This window comes from Podarcis vaucheri (assembly GCF_965113315.1).
Source record: "Podarcis vaucheri genome assembly, chromosome: 1".
Taxonomy (NCBI): Eukaryota; Metazoa; Chordata; class Lepidosauria; order Squamata; family Lacertidae; genus Podarcis; species Podarcis vaucheri.
Genome location: NC_138759.1, coordinates 108,710,677 through 108,731,233, shown reverse-complemented (window position 1 = coordinate 108,731,233; position 20,557 = coordinate 108,710,677). Strand labels below are relative to the sequence as shown.

The 20,557-nt window shown below is 41.8% G+C and overlaps 1 long non-coding RNA gene across 1 annotated transcript in view; it reads left to right on the top strand.

Annotated features, from left to right (window-relative positions):
* LOC309519155 overlaps positions 1-18,060 on the top strand; it is a 29,392-nt gene extending 11,332 nt beyond the window's left edge. The window contains exons 2-4 of the long non-coding RNA XR_014213695.1: positions 8,218-8,311; positions 9,223-9,300; positions 17,687-18,060. This is a non-coding gene — a long non-coding RNA (uncharacterized lncRNA). The remainder of the gene's footprint in view (positions 1-8,217; positions 8,312-9,222; positions 9,301-17,686) is intronic.
* The last annotated feature ends 2,497 nt before the right edge of the window (positions 18,061-20,557 follow it).

The following is a 20,557-nucleotide window of genomic DNA, read 5'->3' as shown; positions in this document are numbered from 1 at the left end:
ACTCCTGCAGCCAAGTTGGTGCCAAATGTATCTGCTTAACTTTGGACCACATCAACAAGGCCAAGAGCGGGGGCTTGTTGTCTGAGCAGCCCAGGACCTCCATACACACTGCCTAAGCTTCTGCCCCAGGGAGGTAACTTTGGTGCTGCTAATGCAGCGGCCTGACTTCACCCCTGGAGGCGCACTCCCATTGTCTCTTGAGGCAGAGGGATGCCAACAACAATGGCAAGGAGCAGTATGCCAGGTAAGCTGCATCAAGGATGGGGTCCCCTTGCTTTGGGACTAAAGTAGGCAGACAAAAGGAAGCACACTGCTGCCTAAACTACTGAACGGGAGTAGATGAGTGGGAGGGAGGGAAAGGAAGGGGTTTACCAGCCTGGGCATATAATAAAACACTAGCACTGGTCACTCCAATGTTTTGTGCACCTTTCTTAGGAATCTCTGCAACTTGGTCTTCTGTAGCATCAGTCAGTCCATCATTTGGCCTGTATTTGGACCTGTGGGACAGAACAGCATCCTCCTAACAAAAGAGGAAACCCTATCGTCCCTGAAAATAGAGAAAACCTCAGGAAACACCAGTCCTAGAACTTAGAACTAATTGCCATGATTACTTGGTGTACTTATTATTTCCTGCTCTTGACCCCAGTGGCAGGTATGTGACACTCAACAGTGGGGCCATCTCTGTTGCCTTTATGGCACTTATTGACCTTCCTTTTTTCAACAAGCATTTTAAGTGAAGATCTTTATCCTTCTCTGTCTTGATATTGGATTTGAAACTGTTTCTGCATGTGAAATTGCTTTTCATTGGGTTTTTTTTCCAGAGAGAATTCTATTCCCCCCCCCATTTTTTTAACTGTGAAATCGCTTCAAAACATTCAGTAGGAAGTGATTCGTAAACGGGATCAAAATAAGATAAGTTAAATGCAAAAACTGATTCTATCCATGACTATCGCTCTGAAATACCTGCTTTTTTATATTCATGTCATGTATCGAATGCTCATGTTATGCTGCAGACATGGCATGATAAGAGTGTTTCTATGAGATCTGAAATTGCCTTTGTGGACTAAGCACTGTGGCCAGCTCTGAGTGTACCCTTGCTGGCTTTGCTTTTTTCCCATCAATGCTGTGTCCCAATATTTGCATACAATGGGTGCTGTATAGTCTGTATAGTCTTGACTAAAGTATGTGCCACATGTTTTATTATCTTCTTGTTATTCATTGAAATGTTTGCAATGTAGGAATGTGATGCTGATGCTGATTAAATGCATATTAATTTTTTTCTTAGGCATTACAATTAAATATGATTGATTGCTTATTTCAGCATTTTTAATTAATAGATAGTTTTGTTGGGTTTTGGCATTATTTATTTTTCCATTTCCTTTTTTTGTAATTGTCAGGTGCCTTTTGACCGGCTGTCTATTGCAAAGAAAAGTGAGGTGCAAACATAAAGAGGGAAATGAAATAAACATAGGCAAGTGACATTAACTGTCTTCAGATGATTATGCCATGGTTGGCATGGGGATCCTGTGGCCCCACAAGATGGATCATTTGACACATGGATTGGTTGGTAATGTGCCCCCTCCCAACACACACGTGTGTGTGTGTGTGTGTGTGTGTGTGTGTGTGTGTGTATCCCCCTCCCACCATCCAGTCATATGGAAGGGCCACAGCTTAGTTGTTAGAGCGACTGCTTTGCATGGAGAAGATCCCTGGCTCAATTTCTGGCATCTCCAAGTAGGTCTGGGAATATCCCCTGCCTGAAACCCTAGGTGGCTGCTGAGCTAGGTAGACCACTCATCTGGTTCAGTATAAGGCAGCTTCCTATGTTCCTAACTATAGGTAAAGGTAAAGGGACCCCTGACCATTAGATCCAGTCACGAACGACTCTGGGGTTGCGGTGCTCATCTTGCTATAAAGGCCAAGGGAGCCAGTGTACAGCTTCTGGGTCATGTGGCCAGCATGACTAAGCCGCTTCTGGCGAACCAGAGCAGCGCACGGAAACGCCGTTTACCTTCCCGCCGGAGCGGTACCTATTTATCTACTTGCACTTGGACATGCTTTCGAACTGCTAGGTTGGCAGGAGCAGGGACCGAGCAACGGGAACTCACCCCATCGTGGGGATTCGAACCGCCGACCTTCTGATCGGCAAGCCCTAGGCTCTGTGGTTTAACCCACAGCGCCACCTGCGTCCCTATGTTCCTAACTATATCTCCAGGCAAAAGAGAGAAGTAGGGTGGCAATAATGCCTTTTCCACCCACTATTGGCTCCAATCCCTGATTGATTGACAGCCCTTTCTAGAAAAACAGATTCTCCATCCCTGTGCTGCCATATATGGTCAAGATGGGGTTATTCTGTTCAGAAGTAAAACAGCTGCATCCCTGTATGGTGGGCATTTCCATTTCTATTCAAGGAATATTCCTAAGTAATCTTACTATCTGATGATTAATCCAATATTAACATTGACTGATTACTTCCCTGGCAAGAAACTAAATGCACACTTCTGGAGAATGACTTGGGAGTCTGTCTGCAGGCCAGAGCAATCAGGTATCATTTGTGCTGTGTTTCCCACACTTGGGTCTCCTGCGCTTCTTGGACTACAGCTCCCATCACCCCTAGCTAGCAGGACCAGTGGTCAGGGATGTTGGGAGTTGTAGGCCAACAATAGCTGAGAAACTCAGCATTAATGTATGTTCCCTTTGGTGATACTGTAGATGAGAAACTGGAAATAAATATGCCTCCTGGCCGCACTACTAGATATGTCAGTGATCTATAGAACAAGCATCCATAGTCTCTTGATCAAACAAAAAATCTATCTTTCATTTGTGTTTGAACAAAGACCCCACTGTGTCCTCCCATTTTGTACAGCAGATACAGTAAATACTGAGCAGAAAGAGAAGAAAGAGGTTGCCCTTTTGTTCCAATACATTCCTTTAAAATTCTTACTTATTTAATAGTGCTTGGTGCTTTAAAAAATTGTTGTTGTTCTTTCTAAACTTCTTTGTAATTGATGCGTAATTTCATAAACTTCTCATGTCTGTCTTCAGCCTTTTTTTCTGCTTTTTTACCTTAGCTTAACTTCAAAGCAAATCTGTGGCAAAAGATGAGTTTCTTACATTTATATAAGAAATATACATCAAACCTATGTTTTGTAGACTAAGAATGCGTAGTTCACTGTCCAGGTCAGTTTGGCAACGTTTTTGATTTCCTTTATAGATGCAGCAAGCTGAGTAGATAAACAATGGATGGCAGCTTGCTACCAAAATAGATTTTCCCCAAGAACACGTTTGTTACCTTGTGTTATGTAAATTCTAGTTGGCTCGAAATTTAGCTCCATTTGGTTCATTTCAGAATGCTCTTTTTGCACAGTAGGTTTGGAAGTCATTACTTTTTTTGGAATTAGTTTTGAGTCAGAAGATGTATTCAGTGGAAGACTGAAAAGGGGAATCACACGTGGAAGTATTTGGTAGAGGGGGTAATAACCCTTAAAAAAATAATTTTATTTATAATTTTCATTTATATACATTACAACAATTGTTCAACAAACATTCTGACATTTCAAACTTTGACTTCCTTCCTTCTCGTTCTGTGGTTCTTTGCATTTATTTTCATCATTTCCTGCACACTCCAAATTATCTTAATTTATCCTTTTCTTCATCTATTCTCATATCTATCTCATATACATTTTTGAAACTGCAAGTTTTTACAATAATCCTGCCAATGTCTTGCTCTCTTTACAGTTTGTTTGTAAATACTCAATAAAACATTTTCATTCCTTTCTAAAGAGTTTATTTTATTGATTTCTTATTCTTCCAGTAAGTTTCACCATTTCTGCATACTCCATTAATTTTTGTAGCCATTCTTCTCTCGTCAGGACTACTTCTTTCCATTTTGGGGCAAATAACATTCTTGCAGCTGTAGTTGCATACATAAATAAATTTCTATACTGCTTAGGTGGTTCTGATCCCATAATTCCCAAGAGAAAAGCTTGTGGGTTTTTTTTTACAAATGTTATATCAAATATCTTTTTCAATTCATTATATATCATTTCCCGGTAAGCTTTAACATCACTTCAAGACAACCACATATGAAAAATGGTACCTTCTTTCTTTTCACATTTCCAGCACTTACTCAATTTTGATTTATACATTTCCATATTGTCCATTTCATATCCTTTTTAAATAAGTCATTCAAATGATGATATTGTAACCATGTTGTTAACATCCATGATAAATCTTTAAACTCTTTTAGTTTAAATTCTCTACCCTCCTCTCTTAGCAAATTTCTGTCATATTTTTCTTCTTCACTGCTATGACTTCCACAGGTGAAAGCAAAGTGGTGTTTTGATCTCCAATATTTTTTTATATTTGTACCATATGCTATACAATTTCCCCCCGAATTATATGGTTTGCAAAACATTTATGTACTTTCACCTTTTCATACCACAGATAAGCGTGCCAGCCAAAAATATTATCGTGAACTTCCAAATCTAAAATATGCAGATTCTTCAATAACAACCATTCCTTCAACCAGCACAGACAAAATGCTTCATAATATAATCTCATATCCAGCAGGGAGAAACCTCCTCTCTCTTTCATATCTATCAGTATTTTATTCTCGTTTTCTCCCTTGCCAGATATATTTAGAAATTTCTTTTTGCCATTTATTGAAACAATCTGTCTTGCCAGTCACCGGTATCGGTTGAAACAAAAATAGCATTCTTGGTAATTCATTCATTTTTGTGGTCAACACTCTACCCAGCAGTGAAAGTTTCATTCTGCCCCATATTTGCAAATTTCTTTGAACATCCTCCCAAGTTTTCAAATAATTCTCTTTATACAAATTTATATTCTTTGCTATTATCCATACACCTAAATATTTAACCTTCTTTTCAATCTTTAGACCTGAAATATATTTTTAGTTGAGAAATAACCCTTGTGCCAGAACAAGGCTGAAATAATTGAAACAGCTTTGGGGAAAGGGCTACTATATACATATTGCCTACTTCAGCTGAGTTTATATAATGTGACACTCCCAGGATAATATATTCATGCTGTATAACAGCAGGAATTCTGTTTTAAATATAACCACCTAGTTAGCATCTATAACATCTAGGGATATGCTGTCCACTATCTGGAATACAAGCAATATTCCTGGGTATATTTTACTGCGTGATGTCCACATTCACTTATATATGGCTGTATTTATCCTTTTTGTTTTGCAAGAGACTGTATTTCAAGGTTGCATTGAGTCTCCTATGTCACAACCCCTAAATCCGCAGATTCTTCTTTGTCTAACCATTCCAGCCATGACTGGTCCTTAAACATGCTTGCATGTCTGTGTGGGACAAGTTTCCTAAAGTGTTTTGGGTTTTTTTTGGTCAAAATACAAAAATGCACTCTCTCTATTCTCTGTGAAATGGAGCATTGCAGGATAATTTGATATGGATTATTCTTCTTGCTTTACTGGGCTGCTCAATTAAATACTCTTTGAGTCAGTGTAATAATGTTGCCTTTCACAGATGGTTTTGTTCAGCCGTAGTGTCTTGTCTGGGCTATAGATTTTTTTCTTACCTGCTTCTAAGTCTCCTTGTATGTTTCCCACCATGCAGCAAATAGCAGCTTCACAGTATGTGGTTTTAATGGAGGGAAATGGCGTGAGGGGGAAAGGGTTAACCCTAGCCTTGCAACTGTTTACAGAGCAGCTTTTAAAAACCCTGTTCTTTTGCACCTTTATTTTTCTCCTGCCTTTTCATTGCCATGATTCAATACTGAAAGACTTGTTTTTCTTCAAGTTTTGTTTATTGGATAACTTTTTAGATCCTAATAAAACATTGATGGTACTAACCCCACGGGAGGTTTGGGTACAGCAAATTTATTCAGTTCATATTTCCTGACAACTGCAGGGATCTGATGTAAAATAAAATGCCTAAGACATATGTATCTGATTTTCTGATGTTCTGGAGGTCTGTCAACAGTGGTTTGGGTCATATTTCTTTGCTCCATCACTGATGCTCCCACAGAGTTCAATGCTCATCTGTGTGTTTATATCCCCAAGCAGTGCCTGGTGGTGACTACCAGAGACCAGTGGCGTAGCGTGGGTTGTCAGCACCCGGGGCAAGGCAAGTAATTTGCGCCCCCTAACCCGTGGATTTGCGCCCCCTAACCCCCGATGTTGCGCCCGGTGCGGCCGGCCCCCCCTGCACCCCCCACGCTACGCCACTGCCAGAGACTCAGGTGCATTTACACTAAATTTGAATGGGTTGGCACTGTGGCTTGGACATGTGCATTGTTGAACTATTGAGCAGTCTCAAATGGTGCCTCTAGCTTTTTCCAATGGGAAGCTTTTGTAGCAGTGGTTGGGCTAATTTCAAATTCCCTCTTCCAAAAGGTCCAAGAGAGCAAGAGGGTTGAGGGAGAGAGAAAGAGGGAGAGGAGTCATGCTAGATATCGGGCAATACTTGTTTTTATTTTTGATATTTACACCAGCAATTCTTGTGAATAGACTGCAGCTTGGGCAGACAGCCCACTCCATATACTGGACCCAGAAAACCCTGTTGGCACCTCATAGCTCAGAGAAAGCACAGACAGCAACAGCCAAAGTTTGGATTCCCCCCCTCTGAAATAAGCCTAAATTTGCATATATAAAAATATGAATCGGCATAGTCAAATGTTGCACCCCAAGTCTTTTTAATTAGCTAGCAATTGCTCCTGCTTTCAAGGTGGCACATCTCTTGGCTTCACCTTACAGTTTTCTGTAGAGGCATTCCTGGATTCCAGTAGACAAGCCTTTGCTTCCAGGCAGCCTCATGTTTAGGCCAATTCCATTCTTTTAAAAGAAGTGACCAGCTGAGGAGTAAATCGTCTCGAGACTGAGATGCAAAGCATACAGTGGGGCAAGAGAATAGGTCACTTTCAAGCTGGTCTCAGTCTGTTCCTGCCATCCTTAATAGACAGCTCCAGAGCAACCCTTTCTCTAGGTTACAATTGATGGACACATTCACCAGCCCTGTGTCCTCTGCTTTACATGTCAAATATCTTGGGGCTTGCCTTTGGAAGGAACTTGTTATGCGGAACTGGATGTGCACTTTTCGACTGGGTCTCTTGAAATTCAAATGCACCAACGCGGCATTACTATTCCATCTCACCCTGCTCCATCCATCACAGTCAGTCTCTTCCTTGTTCATGTTCTCCTGGGCCTTTACTGTTTTGTCCCTGAAATGGGAGATGTCTCATGTTTGCATGGGGAAAAAGCTTGCATTTTAATTCAAAACCTCTCCCTCCCACCCATTTTCTTGTTTATTTGTGTGTGGTTTTTACTTCCACTGTTTATTTAACTTTATCATCCTCCTCTCTTTCCCCCCCCTTTCAATATGTAATCATTTGGCTAAAGGTAACTTTAATTTTGGATAATTGAGTAACATGTTGTTTGTTTCTTGACCATATGTCACTTAGGCCCACCCACTGTATTAGTCTTAGGCCCCTCACACCTTCAATCCAGGTCTGAGAGAAGGTTTTTTGCCATGGGGGAGAATGTGGTGCACAAATGCCATTTTCAGCATCAGCCCATGTTTATCGTAGCGTATAATTGTCCCTTTTATTTTTACATGGACCATTTTAGAAATAAGAAGCTGTGTGGTAATGAGAGCCCAAGGTAAGCTTGGGTTTGTTTGTTTAGGCTGCCATCTCCAAGCTGCACATTCTGAATCATTAACTAAAGCCAGTTCTTCTCTAGAGTAAGTCATTTGAGGACAGAGGGTTAAATGTTTACTAGATCTCCAACCCTGTTTTAATAGGAAACATCCCTCTATAGCATTTCTATATATGTAGGCACCGACCATTCAGTTCCTGATGTGTTATTTATAGCAGCCTTCATAAAGGATGACACTTGAATTGGTTATGTTGAGAATGTGGATGAAGAATGCATATTGGAGATAGAGAAGGTGAAGGTGTTGATTTGCAAGACAGTCGTCATCCTTGCCACATAAGGCCCATTTTCTTTCCCATGTCACTTGTCTAAATTTATTCATTTTCATTATCACTGGAGGTTGCTTTTCCCCTCCTTGTGAAGTGACTCATAAGTCCACTGATGTCAATCATAGTCTTCTCACTAAAGTAAATGGATTTTGGAAAAGGTTTGTGGGTCGTGTTTGTTGCTAGCTCTCCCTTGGATTGAAATTTTGTGAATTATTAACAGTGGTTTCTTCTTGGACTTCACAGATGATTGACAGAACGTGGATTATGTACCCCAGTGAGTTCACAAATCATATATATGCAGCTTTCTTGATGCACATCATTAATGCAAACCCACAAGGTATCATGGAACAGGGTTGTTTCTTTCTTGCATGCTTAACTAATTTATTAACAAATATCTGAAATATTCCCTTCAGAGGGTGACTTTCCCATAACAGAACCAGGCTATTTATATACAAAAACAAAAGAAATGAGCCACCAAGATTTCTTCTTAATTTGTGCTTAGTGCCTATGAATTTGGTATACATAGTCATAAAGGGAAATGCAATCTGTGTCTCACTTAAAATAGAAGTCAGTTTGGGGCATTATGGTATCTTTCATGCTCAGAGAGAATGTGGGTTTAGGAAATAAGCTGCTCAAGTTGTCAAACAGCTGCTGCCTGCCTGTGTGTGTGTGTGTGTGTGTGTGTTTAAGGATATTCATATATATATTTATTTTCATGTAAACTCCAGATTATTAAATACTGGAAGTGACGTTTTCTTGGACATAAGCACCAGGCTGGATTACTGCAATGTGTTATACATGGGGCTGCCTTTGAAACTGTAGCTAGTGCAGAATTCGGCGACCAGATTATTGACTGGAAATAGGGGGTCTTCAACATATAATGTTCACGGCATGACTGCACTGGCTGCCAATAGTTTCAGTTTGAAGTGCTGGCTTTGACTTACAAAGCCTTATGTGGTTCAGGACCCCAGTACCTTGCCATTCCCTACACGAATCTATATGGACCCTACATTTGTCATCTGTGCCCTCTCTGAGGGAGGTTCGGAGGGTGACACAATAATAGGCCTTTTCAGCCGGGGCTCCCCCAGGTCCTGACACCATCGTTCTCAACAACGATGGGCCTGGCACCATCATTATCAACTTTTAGGTGCCAGTCAAAAAGCAATCCTGTTTACCCAGGCATTTTGGTTCTTAATCAGGATATATGGCATGATGATACTTTTGCCTGTTTTGGTGTTCATCTTTTAGAAGTGTTGCAGTAGGATTATTCCCCAGGCTAATCCAAATTCTGTGCCAAGAACAAATGAATCCTGCAACCCATATGAGGTATGTAAATTGGGCAGATTTGCATATATGTTCTTATTTTGTGCATTTTATTCTAATTCTGCAACACATGGGTTGGACAAAGCACTTTTTAGAGCATGACAGTTTTATCATTTAAACCATGGCTGACCAACATGAGCCCCTCTAAATGTTGTTTGACTGCAACGCACATCATCCATGACCACTGACCATGCTGATGAGAGCTGGAGTCCAACAAGATCTGGAGGGCACCATATTGGCTCCCCCTATCTGGAAACATTTCTCTTGCCCATTCCTTTTTCTGCCTCTTGACATCTCACCAGACCTACCTATTTCCAGGCTTAATCTACGCATTTATTTAGACTGAAATGCGACATCATATGGTGAACTTTTTCAAAATGTTGAGTTGTGCACACAACTTGCTTCCACAGAATCACATCGTATGCATAACTCCCCCCCCCAAAAAAAAGATAAATTGAGGACAAAGGAGTAGAGGTGGACTTAGGGGAGAACAGCCAGTTCACCCACAATGGGCTCCAAGCCGAGAGGGCGCTGCAGGAGGCGACACAACAGTGACTTAGAATCTAAGGTGAGAGGTGGTGTGCCTGTGCCAAATTTTGGCATTGCACTGAAATTTCCGAGCCCAAAGTCTGCCACTGAAAGGAGAGTACTTCTTCATGCACAATGCATAATTAACTTAAATAATTTGCTGACAAAAGATGTGGTGGTGGCCTCTAGTTTAGATGGCTGAAAAAAGGGATAGGACAAGTTCGTGGATGATATATTTCTCTTGATAGCTAAGCAGAACCTCCTGGTGCAAGGGCTGTATGGCAGCCGGAGCGTCAGTTGCTCAGGAACAACAGCAGGAGTGGTCTCTTGCCTTCAGGTCCTGCTTATGGGCTTCCTGGAGGCATCTGGGTATGTACTTTGTGAAACAGGGTGCTGTATCCTTACATTCTTATGCAGAGATATTGAACAATGGCACACTGTTGTGCCAGAAGGGGAAAAGGTGATGTTTAGCAGTCAGGCGTAAAAGGTATGTAAACCAAATAGTAACAAAAACTGCTGTGCTCCAGAGCAGTTTGACTTCCTGCGGAAAGACAAGGGGCATAGTTTTAACAGGCAACATGGGACCTAGATCACCAAATTGCAACGTCTAGGAAAGATGGATGGGAGAGAAGCCTTCCTTGATAGCTTTTGAAAACACAGCCTTATCCTATTTGAATTACCCCACTTCTTTCTCTGTCTCTGGAGAATGATTGCTGGTGATGCAGTTCAAAGTGAAAGCACTGGGGATCTCTTGGATGTTGGGAATAGCAAGACCTCTGTGAGAAATGCTGATTAATCTGAAAGGGGAATGATAACAAATGGCACCTGGCTTTGACTTTTAAGAGGGCAATAAGTCGTTGGAGGGCTTCCTTAATGTGCCCTGGGGTGCCAATGACTAGCAGCTGTTTAGATCTCATTTCCCTTCTGGTCTAACTGCGTTCTCATCAGCAGCACATTAAGCAGAAACGTACAACTTGGGTCTTATGAACAGAATGGAGCTTTCCCAGCATATCTGGCTCAACAGAATCCTCGCAAATGGCAGAAAACTTGGTTTCTAACATCTGTTGGCATCTTTGCTGGGCACAGCCAGCTGTTGAGGCAGAATATTTTGTGTGCTGAAAAAACAAAATAAAAGGAAAACAACAACAATGAAATCCCTAAGCTCACAAGAGCCTTGCCATTTCACACATTTGAAAAGGTGTTCACTGATTTCCGCAAAACCATTCAAATGTTTCAAAAATAGGTTTGAGTTATTTAAAAAAATTAGCACAATGTCAATTTCAGTGGCACTATTGTGTGTGTTTTGTGCACAGATGTCTGACGGATGGTGGAAGTATCTGCTGCTCTGCCAAAGGAAAATGTTACAAGCTTCTGGGATATAGAAAGCCAGAAAACAAATCCACTTTTTAAAAAAAGAAGAAGGGGGGGGGGCTTTATTTTTACTTTGAGGAGCAGTGTTTTGATGGTCTCAGCCAAACCTTGTGAAAATGCTGTTGCCTTGTAAGCGTCCTTAAGTCCTCTGAGGGTAACTGAAGTTGGATGTGTAAGTAAATATGTAAAACAGGCTCATGTCGTGTTTCTGGCTCTTGCATTGTCTGTGAATGCTCAGTGCAAAGGGATAATGTGAATAACTGATGGCTGCTCCAGGAATTCCTTTTACACGTCCCTCCCAGCCACTTGCTCAGGCTGACAGCATGTTGCCACTACCCTGCGTGGTAGCCAGGGGTGCCAAGTTGAATAAAATATGCATGTGGGTGTGTCAGGTAAGCCCTGCCCTGTGTAATCGATCACAAGACATGGCACACTATTTGAATAGTAATGCCCATGAACTTGGGAGTGGGAGACGGCCCCCTCAAATATTTTATTGGGGTCCAAAGGGACATTGGTCCCTCGGAGTTGGCTCCTATGATGGGAGCTCAGTTGCTGTGATGGGCAACAAAAAGCCAAGAACTCTGTGTGCATTTGGTTTTAGCAGGATATTTGCAGCGCCATGCTGAAACCGCCAGGTGTGCACCTTCAGTATGAGCCAAACAGAATACCATGCAAATGGGCATTCCGATAACTTTGGATGTGCCTCCTCCCCAACCAAATGCAAGTTAACAATGTGTGGGCTGAGTCGGTGCCTATGGCAAAATGAATATGTGGTTGATTCATTCATTGTCTCTGGAAACCCCAGACCTTAATTCCCCCCTTCCCAATTCAAATTTGCAAAATGAGCCTTGTGTGAAAGATGAAAGGCAGCATCAAATGGGTTAAAACAGAGGACTCGAATGTGGATTTGCTTCCTGAAATAGAAAGGACTTACAGTGTCGTGCACTAGAGGTGCTCTTTCCTGGCTGAGGTCAGATATGCTTAATGAGAGCACACAAGGGCAGATGCCCATGGAGAGATGAAAGCGTGCTGACATGAAGCGGGTAGCTATCCAGGGAAGGATAGCAAAAAGGCAGAGGCCAGCCCTAGTGGGGAGCAGGTGGAGTGAGGCAAGGGGGAGCCCATAAAAATGATTTGAGCCCATGAAGTCAGTATTCCAAAGAGCTGCCGTTGGTACAAATGGCTTCATCCCATATCCTGGGAAGTGTGCAGTTTGAGTCCATCTGTGGTCAGCAGACTGGAAGCTGGAAAACTGCTAACAGAACTGGGAAATGTTTAATACAACGTAAGAAAAAATATAAAAAACAAAGACTCTGAAAAAAACACCAGTGGCTTCACAGCTAACCTTTAACTGTGCTTATTCATTTAGAGAACCTTAAACAGAAAGGGTTGGGGTGTGTTTGTGCAGGAGCTTGACTTGACAGTGGTAGTCCTTTGGGTCTGATAGCTGCAGCTATGTAATAAACAAATCACCGAGCCAGACTCAGAAACAAAATATAAGCTACCTACCCCTCCCCGCAAATGTACAAAAAAACCCAAGCCACACATTTTCACAATACTTTCGTGGAAAACGTTATTGTTAATGATTAACTTTCTGAAACATTTAGCAGTATGTCAGCTTTAAAGGCAAATGACTTAGGACTTATTCTGATCTTGTTTGTATTGAGACGTATTTAGAACAACCTGTCCAGAAGACAATCGGATCACAATCGGGGCAGTGAGTTTAGGATGACTTCTAATTCTGTTTACAGTTGAAAGAGCAAGTCATACAGTTTAATTGCTCAATGTTGGTATCATGCAACATGATTGGATGGGTGTATTCCCTCTTCTTCTAAAAGGGTAACTTCTGCAAACTTTGCAACAAATATATGAACAAATGACCTATATAATTCTGAAGTGAACTGCTCCATGCTCCAAGATATAGGATAGACTGTGATGTCTTGATCAATTATGCACCATCCTGAGGGTGAGATACAAATGGGATATTGTTGGCACCTGTATGTCTTGAGAGACATTGGAGTGTGTCTCCAGGGGTGAAATCTAAACCAATGGAGAATCACAGCGCCTACTGTGGCTGCAGAGAGTGACAACAAGACTCTCCTCTTGGCCTTGCTGGTGTGGTCCAAAGCAAGGAAGAGCAATACATTTTGCACCAGCTTGGCTGCAGATGTTGCCAAAAGGAGGCGTACGCCTTCCAGCTGTCTTAGGGACTCTACACCTGATTTGTGTAGGGTTTACTCCTGAGTCTTTTCATCTCCCAAAGATGTCCTGCAAGGCAGCATCCCAACAAATGGGATAAAGACATAACTAATAATTCTTGACCAAAGGTTATAGGAATGTCACTTGCTCTTGGTCACATAGTAATGGTGAGGTGATGGTGTGATTACTACAGCTTCTGGACTAGTGAAAAGGGTTAGCCTGCCATTTCAAGAACCCCCAGACCTTTTGCTGATGCACATTACCCTCTTCATTGCTATGACTCTTGAAATCTGGCATGATAAGTAGATAGCATGTCATGCCCTGAGGGAGAGGATTTCCAGGAGGAGTCCTGCCCCTGTAAATATTTAATAGAGATTTCATCTTGTACCTCTTGTCTGCTCACTTGCATATTCTGACTTCTTGTCCCTGAATGGTTGGTTAGCAGCTACCTCCCTAATTATTGAACCTTCAGCTCTACTTGTATGTTCTTTGCTGTGTCTTGGGGATGGGGGTGTCCTTGCCGTCATTGCAAGGAAATTGCATCTAGGAATAACAGTGAAACGTTAGACAAAATAAATATAGGCAGCTTTATGTGTCTGTAGCAAGGGGAAATAAAGCCTCAGTAGCATAACACTGCTATTTGGACCAAGTGAAAGTTACACCGTCGTGAACTACTATTGGAGTTTCAGAGAGTGAGCCAAAGAAGGAGGACAGGAGGAATTAAAGAGGTCTTGCTGAGAAAAAGGGCCTGGCGGAAGTCCATCTGCAGTGTATAACATATTAGGTTTCCACTTGAGAGGCCCTTGAGGATTGGGATGCAAACCCCCTCCCTCCCATATAAATATATCCTTTGCAGCCAAACCTCATAAACCAGGCACCTCAATTTTATGTGAAAATTGCTAACCACAGAGACACCAGGTTATTTATGGAGAAGGTTTTCTTGGCTTGTGTTTAGAATAGAACTGTGTTGTGCATTTGAGCCATCTTTGGTTTGTGCTTAGAAAAACAAACCCAGATGTCTCTGTTTAGTGACCACAAAGAGGCAGAACTAGACACTTTAATGAGGAGAGCCTCTTGTTCCCCTTCTGTGGTCAGTTGGGGGCATGCGTGCAGGGGGTACTGAAAGGAGGAAACAGGCAGATTGGACAGGTTGTGTGTGCTTTACAGCACCTGCTGATAGATCCCTGAAAGTGCATGCCAAACAATTTTATTATGTCTCTTTCTTCCCCCCCCCCCTCCGCAAGCTGGGCATTTGCAGGGGAGAATGGGCAGGCATGGGAGGGGTTCATTCCTCATCTCACCTGACAGTCCTGCCCTGCAAGTGCCTCTTACTCCTGCATAAACCTTTATCTTGGCAAAATTTGGGGTTGGCAATATAATGTCCTGTTCTGCCCTTAGAAGAAGGGCCCTGCCAGAAAATGCATTCTAGGTGGCCTGTCTATTGTGACCTATCGTTATATTTTAATGAGAGACATCAGGAGAGGTAACTCTGCCTCTAGGGTAGTTTTGTGCCAATTTCTCTGCCTTCACTTTTTTTAAAAAAATAAGTCTTATAGGGAATAATTATTTCAAACATAATTAAAAGTTTAAAGAACTGTATGACACAGAGATGTATTTCTTTCTTTTCTTTTTTGCTGGCTTCTGGACCATACAATATGCCACAAATATTGGCAGCTCTCAGAGCTAACTCTGATTTGCATGTACACAGGGTGCTTGTCTGCTCCAGTCCCCAGCTTGACAGGCAACTATCTCTCTCCTCTTCATCTGTTTTTTCCTTCTTGAAGTGGCTCAAAGGGAAAGGTATGAGTGTGGGAAGATGCAGGAAGCAGCGGTGGCAATGGCTAGCATCTCTCAGGTGTTCAGATTAGCAGAGTGGGCCCCTCTTGCTAGTTCCACTGCCCTCAGAAGCTTGGGGAGGATGGTGGTGGCTTGGAAGAGGGCAGTCTCTGTGGCAGCCCCCAAATTATGGGACTCCATGCCCACAGAGGTGCATCTGGCACTTCAGTATACAGCTCTCACATAGCCTCCAACGATTGAGGTGCAATCTACACACATATGAAAAACACTGTGAAAATACTTTTTTGGGGAAAAAGGAAAATATATTGAATTTGCCATAGCTTATCATCGCCATCTAATGTCAAATTTGTATATTGCACTTTGCAACATACTGGTACTTAAAACCAGTTCGCAGCTGTATAGCTGAGTCCTGATGAGTTGGATATTTTTCGGACCCATCTTATTCTTGTGATAGGATTTGCTTTCAGTTGTTTTTAAAGTACAGTGGTACCTCGGGTTAAGAACTTAATTTGTTCCAGAGGTCCGTTCTTAACCTGAAACTGTTCTTAACCTGAGGTACCACTTTAGCTAATGGGGCCTCCCGCTGCCGCCATACTGCTGCTGCATGATTTCTGTTCTCATCCTGAAGCAAAGTTCTAAACCCAAGGTACTATTTCTGGGTTAGCAGAGTCTGTAACCTGAAGCGTCTGTAACCTGAAGCATCTGTAACCTGAGGTACCACTGTATTTACAATGGCTGTGACCTGCCCCGGGACCTTAGGGTAAAGGGCAGGTTATTAATAATCATAATTATAATAATAAGGTGGGGGATAGCCGCAGAATTCTGTCAGCAAAGCTACTTACTTGCTAGAATTAAATGAGTCTGGGGAAAGTGACTATTTGATGGGTTTTTCTTTTCATTCTCCCATGGCAATGCTTTCTCGACAGTGCCCTCTTTCCCCCCTGAGGTATAATCTGAAATCTAGTCTTCTTCAGACCTTGGTAAAATATGCTCAAGGGAAGCCTTCAAAAGAAAAATTCCCCACAGGAGAATGACAAGGAGTGGGGGGAATCATCACATGATTTTTGTTTCTTGTCATCAGTTAATGAAACTCGCTTTTCTCATTCCAAGATACCCAGTCGTCATCACTTCAGATTTCTGTCCTAGAAAATCTAGATGGGTTACTGTAACCCTCTCTGTAGCCAAGAGGATTCCTGCTGGTTGTATATTACAAAGTTTTAAAGAGAGGGAGATGGGAGAAATAAGAAGGCAAGTTACAATGCTTGAGTGTCAGAACACAGCAGTAGTGGCCTCTTGAAAGGTCACTTCACTAATTTAAAGGAGACATTAGCTGCTGCTTAAGGGAATTACCTGAGAAGGTTGTGTGTGTGCAAAATGACAGAAAGAGCCAAACTGTTCTGTGAGTGAGAGGGTGCACGGAGGGAAGTAGTAAATGAGGAATAGGGATAAATTCATCTCCATGGTGATTTGTTTTTCTTCTAACAAAACCCAAACAACACTCAGAAAAGTGATAGAAGCCAGCTTCCCCTGCTCAAAAGTGGGAACTTTTCTGAGCTGGGAGCAATAATTATGGCCTAGCTTTGGAAAAAGAACAAAGGGTGCAGAGTTTTCTAGCTCAATTTAGAGGTTACATAAATGGCAGTATAAATTACCCATCATTAAGTGGAAGTATAAATTACATGCCAAAGGGCTGAAAGATGGAGGGGACGTCGCATGAGAAGCAGCTGAGAGGGAAGGTCTGTGATGCAGTTGTAAGAAAGTTGAAACCTGTACACTTACAATTGCCTTTTAACTGACTTCTCTGCTGTACTGATGCTGCTTTTCGGTGCTTGCTAGGAAAAAGTGGGACAAAGCTGTCTGGTTCTTCTTATTTCAGAGGCGCCTTTCATGATTTATAGCAGGGTCTAAAAATGTGCCTGATTTACAGGAGGATAATCATTGATTGTCCAGATCTATATGAATAAACCCAGAACATGGAAGCCAAGTTACAGTAGTGCTAGGGCTGGATTAAAGAGCCTGTGGCTCTTGGCAGAATCATTTTATGGAATGCCACTTGTTTTTGACCCATTAACTACACCTGTCTTTGCCAGCATTCACACACGGAGGTTTGCTCACCAATTAAATTTCCGCCTTTTAGAGTGGAAAATCTCTTAGGTAGTTAATTATACCCTAAACAAGGTTTCCAATTCTGTTGCTGTTGTGCTATTTATGCAGCTTTATGGTTAATTTAGTTTGCAACACTATAGATTTGTTAGTGGAAAAATGCATATTTGCTTATCAGAAACCTGGCTGAGTGAGAAGGAAATCCTTGGCTCAGTCTCATATAAGCTATGAATTTATTAACTAGCGGAGGCTGCTATTTTCTCTGCTCCAAGCTCCCAAATATAATACTGACTGGCCATTAAACCCTTTTTTGTTGTATTCAGGCACAGAAAATTCACTGTGCACCATCACAACTTAGCTTCCATACTTTCCTCTCCTTTTCTTCCCTCAGACATTGAGAAATCCTGCCGCAGACTTGTGTTTGAAGCCTCTTCAGAGAGTTGTATAAACTCACTGTTTCCCCATTCCCTGTGTAGAGCTTGATTTAATATCCGAAGTTTGACGGACATTATGGCCCTCTTGCTCCTGTCCATGAATGCCATAAACCATGAGGCCTGGCGCATTTGTACCCTTGTACAATAGTGGCCCTGGACATGGTTGTTGTAAGGATTACTTTGATAATGCATGGAAAGCACTTTGCGCACTCTAAACAAGTGCTATATACATGAAATCAATGCCTATTGGTTCAGTATCTGTGACAACGTAGACATTCAAAATATTTCAAAATAAAAATTGCAATTTGGTTGGGACTTACCTGTCATTTGATTAAAGCCCACCAACAAGACGTATTATTAGTGTTGTTGTCGTCATTCTTGTTGTTTTATTAACTTCCCTTAACCCTAAGGTCCCAATGCAGATTACAACAATTAAAAATGCAAGATTGAAACCAATTTTTAAAAACTTACTGTTATATATTAAAAAACACAATATAAAAAAGTAATAAAAACAAAAACATATTTTAAAAAGTAATGACAATTTATACAATTTTGATTTCAAATCTTTCTTCAATAGAAATATTTCTGGGCCTTTTCTGAAAAGATGGAATGGTTGTTGTGATATGTATTCAGGCATTCATATGCCCAGTGTCCACCACACCACTTTAGTCATTAGCTTCATTCTCCAAAGGCATAAGATTATATCTATTGCTGAGTTAGAAAATGCATAGAACTATGAAAAAAATAATGCTTGAATTTGCTCTCCCTCCTCCGTTATCTCTCACTTTTGCCTGCTGTATTTTATCTATTCGATCATAAGCCAGTGGGCAGACAGTCTCTTTAAAAATAAATAAATATCTGGACACTTTAATTATGATGAAGATTAGAATGATGGAGAATCTGCCTTGGATTTGCTGTCTAATGTAGGCAGGCTAAATTTCTCCAGCGTCATTTCTGTTGCCATCAAAGACAGCCTTCTTTTTAGACAAGCTATCATCGATACAACAAATGTTAGAATCCAATGAAGAAGCTATCAGATATGCTTGATAAGACTTTAGCAAAACCGCTTGTTAAACATTTTGCTGCTAAAAGTACAAGCATGCAGACTGCCTTTTGAACTCTAATTGGACCGCATAAGGCAGAAAACTCGGCAAAATGCAGTAAATTAATCACTATCCAACAGGGAAGATCCTTTGGGAAGATAGAAGCATCCTCTGTAATCGTCACCGAAGCCAAAATGGCCAATACTTTTATAAACTGCTTTACCCAATGAATTGATGCTAGCAACAGGCAAAACTACTAAGAGGGGGAAAGTCATGGCTGCTTAAAGTGGTATGAAGTTAAATGGTAAGCCCACTGTTGTAGGAGAAGGTCTTCCCATCAATGGGTGAAAGCCAGATTGTGACTGATGGGTGGCAATTTATTTTGATATTATATATTGTGCTGTCAAGGAGTGGCTTGTCTCCTGGTGTTTTTGCACTACACTCTTAGCAGAGAGTGGAGGGAGGAATTGGTGATAGTGGTTTTGGTGATTGAGAGTGTAGGAGCCATTAATCCACCAGCAAGGAAGTTTCTAGGTAGGGTGGCCTTACTTTGCAGTCATTATTACAGACAACTAGCCATTATTTCTGTATTGTATTTACATTTATACATATACATTGGCAAGCACATTTTTTAGAAAGTGCACCCAATTTTTGACCTCTTTTGGGGTGATGCTTTTTTTTGGGGGGGGGCAATGTAAAAATGACCACTCTATTTCCAGAAGTACCTTGCTGGTTGTAGGAGGATGAAGTCTTTCCAGGCAAGCAGACCTCCTTTCAAGGAGTCTGTAGCCTCTTACTGACATGAATACACTTGTTTCTTTCTACCTCCCAAAGTAACAGGCTGGTATGGAGGATAGCCTAATGTATTTCTAGGTAACCTCTGTAAGTGAAAGCAAAGGGCTCAGCTCTATAAAAATCTCCACTGGTAGGCTTGAAGTAATGATAGCACATGTACCCTTAATAAATACATTCCTTTTATTTTGAAGTGGAGCCAGCAGTCTCAGTAAAAAACGCAAACCAGCACAAAATCCTTGCTAAGCATGCGTTAGACTTGGACCTTTTACAAGTGCCAAAAAAGGTCAAATCCATTTTTTTGTTTTGTTTATCTTTTTGCTGCCACTTCTCTCATTTCTTCCAAGACACGATGCAGAAATAACTCAGCTCTACCCAAAAGGATATTGCCATAAAGCTCTAATTTAGAAAATAAATAAATGGCAGAGCATCTGTCAGGATTAGCTCCTATGTACTAGTTTCATTTGACCTAAACATGACCTTTTCCTTAGAGTAAAGGTAAAGGTAAAGGTACCCCTGCCCGAGCGGGCCAGTCTTGACAGACTCTGGGGTTTGTGCGCCCATCTCACATCTATTGGCCGGGGGCCAGCGCTGTCCGGGGACACTTCCGGGTCACGTGGCCAGCGTGACAACGCTGCTCTGGCGAGCCAGAGCCGCACACGGAACGCCGTTTACCTTCCCGCTGGTAAGCGGTACCTATTTATCTACTTGCACCCGGGGGTGCTTTCGAACTGCTAGGTGGGCAGGCGCTGGGACCGAGCAGCGGGAGCGCACCCCGCCGCGGGGGATTCGAACCGCCGACCTTTCGATCGGCAAGCCCTAGGCGTTGAGGCTTTAGCCCACAGCGCCACCCGCGTCCCTTTCCTTAGAGTAGATTTAGTGTAATTCCTTTAGCTTGATTTTTAGCTGATTATCTGAGCTGGAGGCATATTGCCTGCACCCTAGGTCAGGGCTTAGCAATTTATTAACCCAATTCAGATATTTCTTCAACTA